Here is a 13422-nt window from a genome sequence, read left to right as displayed (position 1 = left end):
CCTCCGTGGAGCACCCAAGCATGGCCATGGCCACGCACTCACAGCCGGTGGCGTCAGGCAGCGCCGAGAGCATGATCTCACGGAAGAACACGTCCCTCATGTCTTTTAGCTTGATGGCTCTACCTGCGGCATCCATGTCCCCGTAGCCATTGGTGGGATGGAGGAACCACCGGCCGTGAACCCTAGACATGTGTTTCGATGAGGACGTTGCCGCGACGTGTTCACCTGCTGGCGGGGGCACGAGCACCGGTGAATAGATTCAGCAGCGTCACAGACACCGTCTCATCCATGAGCGCCAACCACCCACACGAGGAGTCGCACGCCACCTTGTCGCGCATGTCATGCAGTGTCTTGGACATGACCTTCTTCTCTAGGACACAGTAGAAGCCGACGCGGTCCGAGTCGGGGTCGAACGGGAGCAGTAGGAGCGGCCCGAAGGTCGCGAACGGGACGGCGGCGCACCATGGGGAGCAAGCAGATCGAAAGGACACCACGTCGTGGCCTGATGCGAGACGCTGCCCGATGGACTCGAGGAGATCCTCTGACAAACCGGATCTCCCGTCAGGGAGAGGTAGGCTCTTGGGATTAGGAGGCTGAGCCATGAAAGACAGATGACATCAGCTATGGTTCACGTAAGAAATGGTGTATGGTGTCTACTGTCACGATGGACCATGAATTAGGGAACGGGGATATAGGGAAATGATTCAAAATGAATAGACCCAAGGGCAATTTCAGCAAGAAACAGTAAGCGGGGGCGATGGAACACGTGAGCGTGAAACCAAATAAAAGGAGGAAAAAGCTGTCCCTTTTGCAAATGCAAAGAGAGGAAGTAATTAAATGTAGGCAGATTTGGCAATGTTCTCAGAAATACAAAGAGGTTTATTTTGTCTTAATTCTCTTTCCTTTTGTGTTAATTCTCTTTTCTTTTGCTCGTTGCCATGTATGTTGATGCATGCAAACATGCAATGTGTATATGGATACCACAACAATTTTCTACTTTCTATTTTGTTGTGATTCCTCTATCACATGATAGGCAATATTCAATCAAGCAGCATGCAGAAGATATCGTGGGATCACAGGCATGGGCAGACGGACGAACCAAAATAAATGTCGCACCAAAAAATATCCATACTTTGTTCTTTTTAGTTGTAGGAGATATACATAGTACTAATAACATTTATGTGGAGATAAAAAATATTTATGTGACCAAAAATATATTACATAATAAATAAATTAGTAATACTTATTTGTATCATAAATGTTTATATGTTTTTTACAACTTTGATCAAATATTAGGCTGTTTGACTTCTTAAAAAATGATAATTGGATTTTTGTGTGTGTGTGAAGGTATGGCGGCTTCTCTGTTTTGACTTAGACTTATCTTTATCTTTATTTAAAAAAAAAACTATCCACGAGGGTAAGACAACCCGATCATTGCATTGAGAAGAAAAGCTTTCTCACGCAGGTTGATGTCGACAAAACTTGGTCGTCAGTCTACCAAGAGGTATGCCCACGGTAGTAGATGAATCGATGAAGGTACGTGTAATAGGAGCCGAATGGCGACACAAGCACAGAGACAAGCGATTTAGATAGGTTCAGACCATCTCATCGACATAATACCCTATGTCCTATGTCTTCAGTGTATTGAATATGAGATGCATTCGAGGGAGGTCCCTACCCGCCTTATATAGTCTGGAGGATAGGGTTACAAGTCGGTTTAAGTCTAGATCTATTCGGCTATATGGTAAGTATTTACAAGGAATACGATATCTATCCTATCCGAATAGATCTTCCTTTATTACCAAGATGTCTTCTGATTGTCTTGCGATGCACGCTGACCAGAGCTGAGCACCATAGGCCTTGATCTTATGGGCTGAACCTCTCCTGGTGGTATGGCCCATGTTTATCACCGTGGGTACCTAGGGTTATACCCCCACAGCTAGTCTCTGAGCGCCTTGTATCCAATGAGCAACATCGTCTTGAGTAGGTCCGAGCAGTTTAACTTGGAGTCAGACAGTTAATCTGGCAATCCGACCAGTTTAACTGGTAATTCAATCAACAAAATAAAGTGTCGACCAGTTTGACTGGTAATCCGATCAACAAAATGAAGTGCTGACCAGTTTAACTGGTCAACAGGCCTCGAACATACTCAAGTAAGGCTTGCTAGAAGGATGTAAGGAGCTCAAGTTTAAAATTTCAAAAATTCTCCACCTTAGGTGAAGTGTACACACATAGGCTTCGTTGGCAAAGTAGATGATCATCATCCATGACTTAGTCAAAGAGGATGTTAGTATTGATACATGCATGTAATATATACATTGTAGTCTCCGAGCCTAATAGTAGGTGAAGAAGACACCTGGTGTCAGGATCAAAGAATATCAATGACTGAGAAAGAAAAAGAGAACTTAGCCAACCATTAAATTTGATACAAGCACCGCAAGGTGCAATGTATACATTGTAGTCCCTGAACTTGACAGTAGGTGAAGAATGCACCTGGTGTCAGGATCAAAGAAGTACAATGATCAGTTATTTAGAATAACTGAGTCCTAGCTTAGCTGAGCACATAGCTAGCCCCAGCTTAGCTAAAGACCAGTAAGAGAAAAAAACAGTACACTCACTGCTAGATGAAGTGTACACACTTAGTCCCCGAGCCTGCTATAAGATAGAGCAGTATCTTATAGCAGGATCAAAGAAACAAGTGAAAAAGGACAAAATTCCCGTGCTTAGCACCGGACATTGGAGTAAAATTTAGAGAGTGCTGAGCACTTAAAAATGAAGAAAAATTGAAGACTGCTTAGCACTTTTACTGTTGGAGAACATGGAGAGTGCTTAGCACTATACCGTGGCGAACATAGAGAGTGCTTAGCACTATATCATGGCGAACATAGAGAGTGCATAGCACTATACCATGGTGAACATGAGAAGTGCTTAGCACTTAACCATGGTAAAATTTGGAGAGTGCTTAGCACTATACCGTGGCGAACATGGAGAGTGCTTAGCACTTAAACTGTGGAGAAAATGGAGAGTGCTTAGCACTTAAACCATGGAGAAAATGGAGAGTGCCTAGCACTATACCGTGGCAAACATGGAGAGTGCTTAGCACTTAACCGAGGCGAAATTTGGAGAGTGCTTAGCACTATACCATGGCGAATATGTAGAGTGCTTAGCACTTAACCGTGACAAAAATTGGAGAACATGGAGAGTGCTTAGCACTATACCATGGCGAGATTGGAGAACATGGAGAATATTAGAGAATATGGAGATCATTGGAGAGTGCTTAGCACTTAACCGTGGCAAAATTTAGAGAGTGCTTAGCACTATACCGTAGCGAACATGGAGAGTGCTTAGCACTTAAACCGTGGAGAAAATAGAGAGTGCTTAGCATCATACCATGGCGAACATGGAGAGTGCTTAGCACTTAACCGTGGTAAAAATTGAAGAGTGCTTAGCACTATACTGTGGCGAACATGGAGAGTGCTTAACACTTAACCGTGGCGAAATTTGGAGAGTGCTTAGCACTATACCATGACGAACATAGAGAGTGCTTGGCACTATACCGTGGCAAACATGGAGAGTGCTTAGCACTATACCGTGGCGAGCATGGAGAGTGTTTAGCATATAACCGTGGCGAACATTGGAGAGCATAGAGAGTGCTTAGCACTATACCGTGGCGAGATTAAAGAACATGGAGAATATTGGAGAACATGGAGATTATTGGAGAGTGCTTAGCACTTAAACATGGTGAAATTTGGAGAGTGCTTAGCACTTAAACTATGGAGAAAATGGGGAGTGCTTAGCACTATATCAGGTCAAAATTGGAGAAGTAGACTGACAAAATAGGATCAGCCATTCAGTATGCCCGGAGGCCCAATAAAAGGGTCTAATAACCATTGATGAAGAAGTTGGAGGGGTGCGAACAACATGGCAGAGTCAGCGCGGTTTCCTAAAAACCCTAAAGGTGAAGGGTTGGGGTTGAACCATATGAATCCACCCGCCACGGCGCACTTCCCTCATTCCTCTTAGCATGTCCTCTTCCTTGCAACCGCAAAATACTTGGTGCTTCGCCTTCGCATACCCTGCTACAGTCGCATTACAACCGCAGTGTCTACTCAATTGAATCTGAGCATAGCCAAATCAAATCAGATTTGATCCATGGCGAAGGGTGGGAAGAAACACAGCCGCTCAAGCCCGAAGAAGTTAGGGAGTGAGGCAACAGAGAGTATCGGCGAGGTCCATCGCGACCAAGAGTGGGTTAGATCTACCATCACCTGGGAGACCCTAGAAAAAAATGGTGTCCAAAGACATCCTTCAAGATCAAATAACCACATGATGGTGTCCCGCTGCAGGTGAACCGTTCCCAACCCTCGATACCAATGAACTTGTTGTATTCGAGGCTTATTTCATTCATGAATTTGGGATTCCTGCACATCCTTTCCTGCGGAAGCTTCTTGGCTATTATGACATTAACCTTTGCCATCTCCATCCCAACAGCATTCTTCATATCTCCCTCTTCATCAATCTATGCGAAGCATTCATCAAAAACGCTCTGCACTTCAACCTCTTTCGCTATTTCTTCTACTTCAAACCCTTCCTTGGATCTGGGTCCCCCAAAGTTATCGATAGATTTTATCTATAGCTGAGGGATGGTGTGGGGGGTATGACCCTAGATACCCATGGTAGACCACATGGGCTGCGCCCCTAGGGGCAGCCCAGCCCATATGACGAAGCCTTGCGGGGCACAACTCTGCTCGGTGCCTCCCGCAAGACACTAGGAAGATATCCTGAAGATACTATGAGATATGTTAGGATACGTATGATCCCATGATTCCTGTAATCTGTTATTACTATTTGGTTATCTCTCAGATCTAACCGACTTGTAACCCTACCCCCAGACTATATATGGCGGGCAGGGACCCCCTCCAAACACACACAATATCATACGATAGGCGATAGCCAATACAAACCAATAGACCATAAGAGTAGGGTATTATGTCATACTGACGGCCTGAACCTATCTAACTCGTGTGTCTCTGTTGTCTTCTTGTTCTTGATTACACGCCTCTCTGCCGATTAATCTACCTTCGTGGGATACTCCTCGGAGGACTGTCGATGATATTCTATCGATAGTTGGCGTGCTGTTTCTATATCGAACAAGATGGTATGTTTCACAGGCTCTTGATCCCTTCCGCAACCCAGCCAGATCTTCATAGTCGGATCAATTTCGTGGATCATCAACACTGACAGAGTCAGAGAGCTTATCGAGCCGGTGCAAATCGATTCTACGTCGATCACCCCAACACCTACGATTGTAGATCCGATCTTGGAACCACCTCCGAGGCCACCTTCATTAACAACTCGCCACTTGCTTCCTCGCTACTAGAGGAGGTAGATCAACAATGATGATCTAATCGCATCCATTGATCAGGTTGGTCAGAAGCTCGCTGATTGCCTCTCCATTGCCGAATCGGCTCTAGACACTCTAGTTCAGTGCCGACCACCCTCCGATCCAGATCTATCAGATGCTACTCAGAAAACTCCAGGGGTTCTGGCTTAGCCCTTTGGGCTCACCAACGTCACCGCATCCTACCAGGATGCCCTAAGGGGCAAGTTCACCGACCAGGTTGGAGATGTCCAACCTCCTGCCGACTAGATCACCGACCAGCTCACCGACCAGCTCCCACCGGTTGTCAACATGCTACACATGAGTCGATGCCCTAGAGTATCCCTCCAAACCATCTTGGAGGAGAATCCAGACTTTGAGTCCTAGGGCTCTATAGAGACTATCGTGCGACCACCACCAAACTACTTTCTCTCCCTCCTTTCCATGGTGCCATGATCTTCAACATCAACGTCGACAGCCCCCCGCGAGAAGGGGAAACCAAGGAGGACCACGCCACCCGCGTCAATGGGAACGCCCACTATGCGCAGTGCCAAGCAAACGAGGCTACCCTTGCGATGGCTGAGCAGCAGCTTAACTCACAAGGAAGGCCACGCCAACTCCAATGCAACCTAGATGACGAGTTTGTTCGTGTTGACGGCCACGACATCTACAAGACCCCAAGCACCAACCTGGTTGTGGCCGCCAACGAGCTCGCTAGGCTCCCGAAGACACCGGAGGTCACCAAGGTCACTGCCTTGCTTAAAGTGGCACACTGCTAGGTCAATGAGATCCGCCAGGATCAGAGACCTTCATACTCCACAAGCTCGATTCACCAGTTAGCCATGCCAAGATCTGATCGCCACCTAAGTCACTTCACTGACCAGCACCACGATGACAGGCAACCCCTGTAGGGTGAAGCTAGGGGCAACCACATTGAACATCACCGCTAACATGACCAGGAGGTCAACTAGGACGTCTGAGTACACCTCAACAATCTTCAAGATGCGTGACGACGTATCGATCAACGCCACTTCGGTCGCCACGAAGAAGAAATACACCACTGCTAGGAGTATGAGCAAGAGTATGGTAACCCAGACTCAGCTCTCAAGCCACTCAACGCCAGCATGCTGCAGACGACGGCGCTGATAACCCCAAAGGGCCCCTAGCATTCATGAGGGTGCTCCGAACACTTTAGTGGCCTCATAGTTTTAAAATCACTAGGGTCGAGCCCTATAAGGGAAGGATGAACCCAACATAGTGGCTACAGGCTTACACCACTACTATCCGCATCGCCGAAGGAGACACTAGTGTCATGGCGAACTATCTTCCCATCATGCTCATGCCAACCGCCATGAACTGGTTCACAAACCTTGCCTCGGACTCCATCGGATCCTAGGAAGAGCTAAAAAAGTCTTCGCCGACAATTATATGGCTACGTGTACTCGGGCGGGCACCAAGCATGATCTCAACCACATCTACTAGAAGTCGTCAGAGCTCCTCCATAGCTACATCAGATGCTTTTTCAAGATAAGGAATTCTATTCCCAACATCACAGAAGCTAAGGTCATCACCGCCTTCATCCGAGGACTCCATCACCGTGAGCTTCGCTCCAAGTTCAACCGCAAGCCGCCCATAGGGATTGATGAGATGATCACAACCGCCAACTAGTACACTGATGCCAAGGAAGACGAGGTGTGCTTCAACGAGGATGCAGGCACTCATCGCCCAACTCACCACAGCGATGACCATCCCGACGACTAGCGCCACAACGATCGCCGCTACGACAACCATAGTCATCATCAGGATAGCGGTCGTGATCAGCCAGAAGGATCCAAGTCTAGTCAATATCGCCACCGCTAGCCAGACCACATCATCGCTGCCATTGATGAACCTCATGCCAAGCGCAACTACGATGAGCAATACAAGAAGATCCCTGACGGCCCGTGCCCTCTCCATAAGAATGCCAAGCATAAGATGAAGGATTGCCTCGGCTTGGCTAAGGAATTCCAGGCCAAAAAGCTAGACGACGACAACAACGATGGAGCTAGAGGCCACCGACCACCTAGGGGCAACAACAATGCCTTCCAAGATCCTGACAAGGTGGTCGCCACCATCTTTGGGGGCCTCGCCTCCACCAAGAGCAGAAGAGAATGGAAGCTCGCCGCCCAGCGGGTGCTAGCCATCACTACGGAAGATGCCACCACCAACCCTAGCTATCATCCTTGGTCCGAGGTCCCCATCACCTTCAGCAGGGCCGACTAGTGGGCAGACATCCCCTACATAGGGCATTTTCCCCTCGTCCTCGACGCAACCGTCTAGAAAGTGCTTTTTTAGAAAAGTGCTCATCGACGGTGGGAGCGCTCTAAATCTCCTCTTCGCTGGAGCCCTAAAGGAGTTGGGCCTCGGGATAACAGATCTCACACCCTCAGACTCCTCCTTCTAGGGTGTGGTACCTGGCAGGGCATCCAAACTGCTTGGAGAGATCACCCTACCAGTACAGTTTAGAACGGCAAGCAACTACCGTGTCGAGCACATCAACTTCTACGTCGTCAACTTCAACACCGCCTATCACGCCATACTTGGTTGGTCAACTCTTGCCAAGTTCATGGTTGTACCGCACTATGCTTATCTAGTGCTGAAGATGCCTTTGCCTATAGGAGTCCTGGCCCTGCGGGCCAACCTCTCCATTGCCTACGCCTACGAGATAGAGAGCCTCACCCTCACCGAAGCCACCAACCTCTCCATCTAGATGGCCAGTGTGGTCACCGATGCCAAGACGGTGCCCACCAATGACCTGCATGTCCCATCGCTGGAGCCTCCTCGTGCCTTCGCCAAGTCTAAGGAAACTAAGGAGGTCGCCCTCGGCCTCGATGACCCCTCCAAGACCGTGAAGATTGGGGCTCACCTCGACCCCAAATAGGAAAGCGCACTCATCTCCTTCCTACGTGCCAACGCTGACATGTTTGCTTGGAAACCTACAAACATGCTGGGGGTACCACGGGAGAAGATCGAGCACTCCTTGAATGTCTCACCGACCGCCAAACCAATAAAGTAGAAACTTCGACGATTCGCTCCAGATAAGAAGGAGGCTATTAGGGTAGAAATAAAATGGCTCCTAGCTGTCGGATTCATAAAAGAAGTGTATCATCCTGAGTGGTTAGCAAACCCTATTCTCATTCAAAAAAAAGAACAAAGAATGGAGAATGTGTGTTGATTACACTAATCTTAACAAACACTGCCCTAAAGACCCCTTCGATCTTCCTCGAATAGATGAGGTTGTAGACTCCACCGCCAGCTGCTAATTGCTCTCCTTCCTTGACTGTTACTCCGGCTATCACCAGATCTCTCTCAAGGAAGAAGACAAGATCAAGACATTGTTCATCATGCCCTTCGATGCGTACTACTACACCACCATGTCCTTCGGACTCAAGAACACCCGGGCAACCTATCAAAGGGCCATCCAGATGTGCCTCGATCAATAGATTGGGCACAACATCGAAGCTTACATCAATGATGTGGTCGTCAAGTCTAAGATCACCGACAATCTTATTGCTGACCTCAAGGAAACATTTGCCAACCTAAAAAGATACCGATGGAACCTGAACCCTTCAAAGTGCATCTTTGGAGTTCCATCCAGTATACTCCTAGGCTACATCGTCAGTGCACGTGGCATCAAACCCAACCTCGACAAGGTCTCCACCATCACCAACATGAAACGACCAACATGCATCAAGGATATATAGAAGCATACAGGTTGCATGGCTGCTTTAAGCCGCTTCATATCACGCCTAGGCGAAAAGGGACAACCATTCTTCAAACTCCTCAAGGCCTCCGAGCGCTTTTCCTGATCGGAGGAGGTAGACACAGCTCTTGAGCAGCTCAAGTTGTTCCTAACAAGGCCTCCGATCATGATGGCGCCATGGCCTGATAAAACTCTCCTGATCTACATCGCTGCCACTTCTCATGTCATTAGCACAACTATCGTCTTCGAACGTGAGGAGGCCAGGCATGCCTATAAGGTGCAACATTCGGTCTACTTCATCAGCGAGGTCCTTAATGAGCCCAAAACTCATTATCCTCAGGTCCAAAAGCTGCTGTACGTCATTCTGATTATGTCATGCAAGCTCCGCCACTGCTTTGAGTATTACAAGATCACCGTGGTCATCGAGTTCCCTCTGGAGGACATTCTCCGCAACAAAGAGGCCAACAGCCATATCATCAAGTGGGTTGTCGGGCTCGGTACTTACTCCATCGAATTCAGAAGTAGACCTACCATCAAGTCTTAGGCGCTCGCTGATTTCGTCGTTGAGTGAACCGAGATTCAAGAGCCCATAGCCGCTACTTGTCCTGAGGACTAGGTGATGTACTTTGATGGCACTCTCAACATCAACGGTGCTGGTGCGGGCATTCTGTTCATCATGCCGACCAAGGATAAGCTTTGATATGTTCTCCGGATACATTTTCTGGCCTCCAACAACGTCGCCGAATACGAAGCATGTCTCCACGGACTCCATATAGCCATTGAGTTTAGTGTCAAATGCCTCATGGTATACGGGGACTCTACGCTGGTCATCAACCAGCTCAACAAAGACTGGTCCTACTCCAGTGACAAGATGGATGCATATTGCATCGAAATCAGAAAGCTTGAAGAGAAATTCTACGATATCGAGTACCACCATGTGGTACGAGATCAAAATCAGCTCGTCGACCACCTATCAAAGTTAGGCTCCTCTCATGCCGTGATTCTGCCAGGGGTCTTTGTTCAAGATCTTTTGGCGCCATCCATTAAGGAAGAAAAAGAAGTTTAGGAAATTCCCCCCGCCGAGCAGCTGGTACTTACGGTACCTTCACCGGCCGTCGATTGGAGGGAATAGTTCATCAAGTACCTCACCAGCACTGAAGTACCCGCTGACAAGATTGAAACCGAATGCCTAATCTATCGAAGCAAGCATTACGTGCTAGTGGACGACAATTTTTTTGAGGAAAAGTGCCAAGAAAGGGATACTGTAGAAATGCATCACCCAAGAAGAGGGAGTGAAACTACTTCTCAAAATTCACTCTGGTTCCTATGGTAACCATGCAGCCTTGAGAAACCTAGTCGACAAAGCTTTTTGAGCTAGTTTTTACTGGCCCATGGCCATCTTTGATGCAGAAGACATCGTCCGATGTTGTGAAGGATGCCAATTTTTCACCAAGCAAATACACATGCCGGCACAAGAACTACATACCATCCTAGCTTCCTAGCCCTTTGCATGCTGGGGACTGGATATGATCAGGCCTTTCAAGCTAGCGCTAGGTGGTTTCTAATATGTATACGTCGCCATCGACAAGTTCTCCAAGTGGATCGAGTATAAACCGCTCGTCTCGGCTACTGCAAAGAAAGCAGTCGAGCTCTTCGAAGATATCATCCACAGATTTGGTCTCTCGAATAGCATTATCATCGACCTTGGAACTATGTTTACTGGCCATCATTTTTGGACTTGTACGAAGACCGATGCATCTCCATCAAATACGTCTCCATTGCCCATCCTAGAGCCAATGACTAGGTCAAACGGGCGAACGACATGATCCTTGATGCCCTAAAAAAGAGGCTATATTAGAAAGAAGAAAAGCATCTGAGCAGATGGCTCAAAGAGCTACCAGCTATGGTTTGGGGACTACGTACTCAAGCTAGTTGTAGCACCAGTGTGTCTCCATATTTCTTGGTCTATAGCTCAGAAGCCATACAACTAGCGGACATTGCCTTTCGAGCACCTAGGGTGGAAAATTATGATGAAGAGCAAGCCATAGCTATTCGAACAAAGGACATTGATAGGGCCGAGGAGGAATGCCTAATCACCTGCATCCGCACAACCAAATATCTAGAAGGCTTACGGAGATACTACAACCACAACATCAAAGGTCGTTCATTTACTGTCGATGACCTTGTTCTCCGTAGAAAACAAAAAACTAAAGGGATGCACAAGCTCTCCTCCCCCTAGGAAGGGCCTTACGTCGTCAAAGAGGTTACCCAACCTAGGTCTTATTGCCTACGTGACTTGGACAGAATCGATATCCCCAATTCATGGCACATTGAGCACCTTATATGTTTCTATCCTTGAAACGCTCCAAATATGTATTCTCCACTCCATGATGAATAAAGTTTTGGTCACCATAATTTGTCCCCATTATTTCTCCATTATGATTTAATCTCCACTTACGGTCACTGAGCTCTAAGCTACTCCTTAACGAACTTCAACATGTGATCGCCATAACTGCTCCACCGTGTTTCTCCATATCTCCAAAATGTTTCGCCGACCACCGAGCAGCACACGTTCTGTTCTATGCTCTATGGTGAAGACCCACTCTCTTATCTCTCCCTACACATGCTACGGGCTCTATGCTCCATGTTATGGATGGTCGGCTACAGTTCCTTGGTCATGCCTATTCCTCCGATACGCGCACGGGCTCCGCGCTCGACGTTATGGACTATGGGCTAGCTAAGGCTAAGAGCTTAGTGAAGAACTAACTGCTCGGACGCTACTTATACTACATTATTTCCAAGTTATTTCACCAACTATTGAGCAACACACGTTCTGCTCTGTTCTCTATAGAGAAGACCGTGTCTCCGATCTCTCCCTACACGTGCTACGGGCTCCGTGCTCTGTGTTATGAGTGGTCGGCTATGGTTCCTTGGTCATACCTATTCCTCCTACATGTGTACGGGCTTCGCGCTCGACATTATGGACTATGGGCTAGCTAAGGCCAAAGATTTCAGTAATGAACTAACTGTTTGGATGCTACTTATACTGTATAATTGCGTTAGGGTTAATACTACAATAATTTCTTCACCGCAACACTACAAACTACATAAACATGCACATATCAACATTTATACATACACATAAATGTCTATCTACGCCCTTGCATGTTTTTAACTACTCTATTCAGTTATTATAGCATACTCTTTGAGCATATCATCGAGCTTTGCCATCGCCGTCTGTCTCGCTGAACAGGTCGATGTCACCGGCCAGCTTCTTCGCTGCGTCCTCCACCTCATCCTCTAGCTACTGGTGCTCCACCTCACCCATTCCTCCTATGAATTCGATCCCTATCACTTGAAGGTCAATGGCTGGGTAGTGGGACCAGACCACCGTAAGGGCGTGAGTAACAGCGGTAATAATGGCATCGTGGTTGAAGCTCTTGAAGTTCTCCCACGCCGCCTTGCACCTCTCAATGATGGTGTCCGAACGCGGTGGCTTGCGGTCAAGCTGAGGAGCCGCCTCCAAGTCGACGCAGTCAAGCACCAGTTTGACTCTGACGACTACGGTGTCGAACTTGTCACTTTGGGTCCTAGCCTCCTGCACCAGCACATCAAACTGTGCCTTAACCCTTTGACGGTAGTCTGCAAGCATTACAAGGTTCCATCAAGTAAGGAAACTGATGAGGACATGACACCCTTGCTGCCCTCCTAACCCTCCATACCATGCGCCAAACATGGTCATATGCATGGGTGTCATGTCCTCATCATCCTCGTCTTCTTGACAAAAAGCCGTCCTCGGCGTCGATTGTGCATGAAACTGATCCTACACAACATAAAGGAGAACGGGGTTGCAAAGACAAAGGGAACTGAAATAATTGTGAGAAGGAACGTGACCATGTTTCCAAGTTTCTAGCATGTCATCTCTTATAAAAATTTCAGCAAGCATGTAGACTCCATGATCCGAATGCACACGATGTATCTCAACACTATCCTGCAAAAGATTAGAACTAACCAAAGACAATACATGAATAGATGGTCTAGCAGACATAGGTAGCAACCAACAATGCTCCCCTTCTTGGAAGTGAACTTGTTTCTTTGAGGAACATGAGAAAATGTTTGTATTATTATGGCTGCCCTCTAAACATTCATAATCTTGTACAACAAAAGGAAAATTTATATTACTACAAATGTATACTCGATGTATCAAATATTGTCCCTTGTTGTTATATTTGCCAATAACATGATATGTGTGTTTAGAAACCCAAGGCAAATCAGAATATTTAAAAAGGCTCTCCTCCAA

The sequence above is a fragment of the Miscanthus floridulus genome, chromosome 12, assembly GCF_019320115.1.
Source record: "Miscanthus floridulus cultivar M001 chromosome 12, ASM1932011v1, whole genome shotgun sequence".
In the NCBI taxonomy this organism is placed as follows: domain Eukaryota; kingdom Viridiplantae; phylum Streptophyta; class Magnoliopsida; order Poales; family Poaceae; genus Miscanthus; species Miscanthus floridulus.
The sequence above is the reverse complement of the archived record's forward strand: the minus strand, read 5'-3'. Positions refer to the sequence as shown.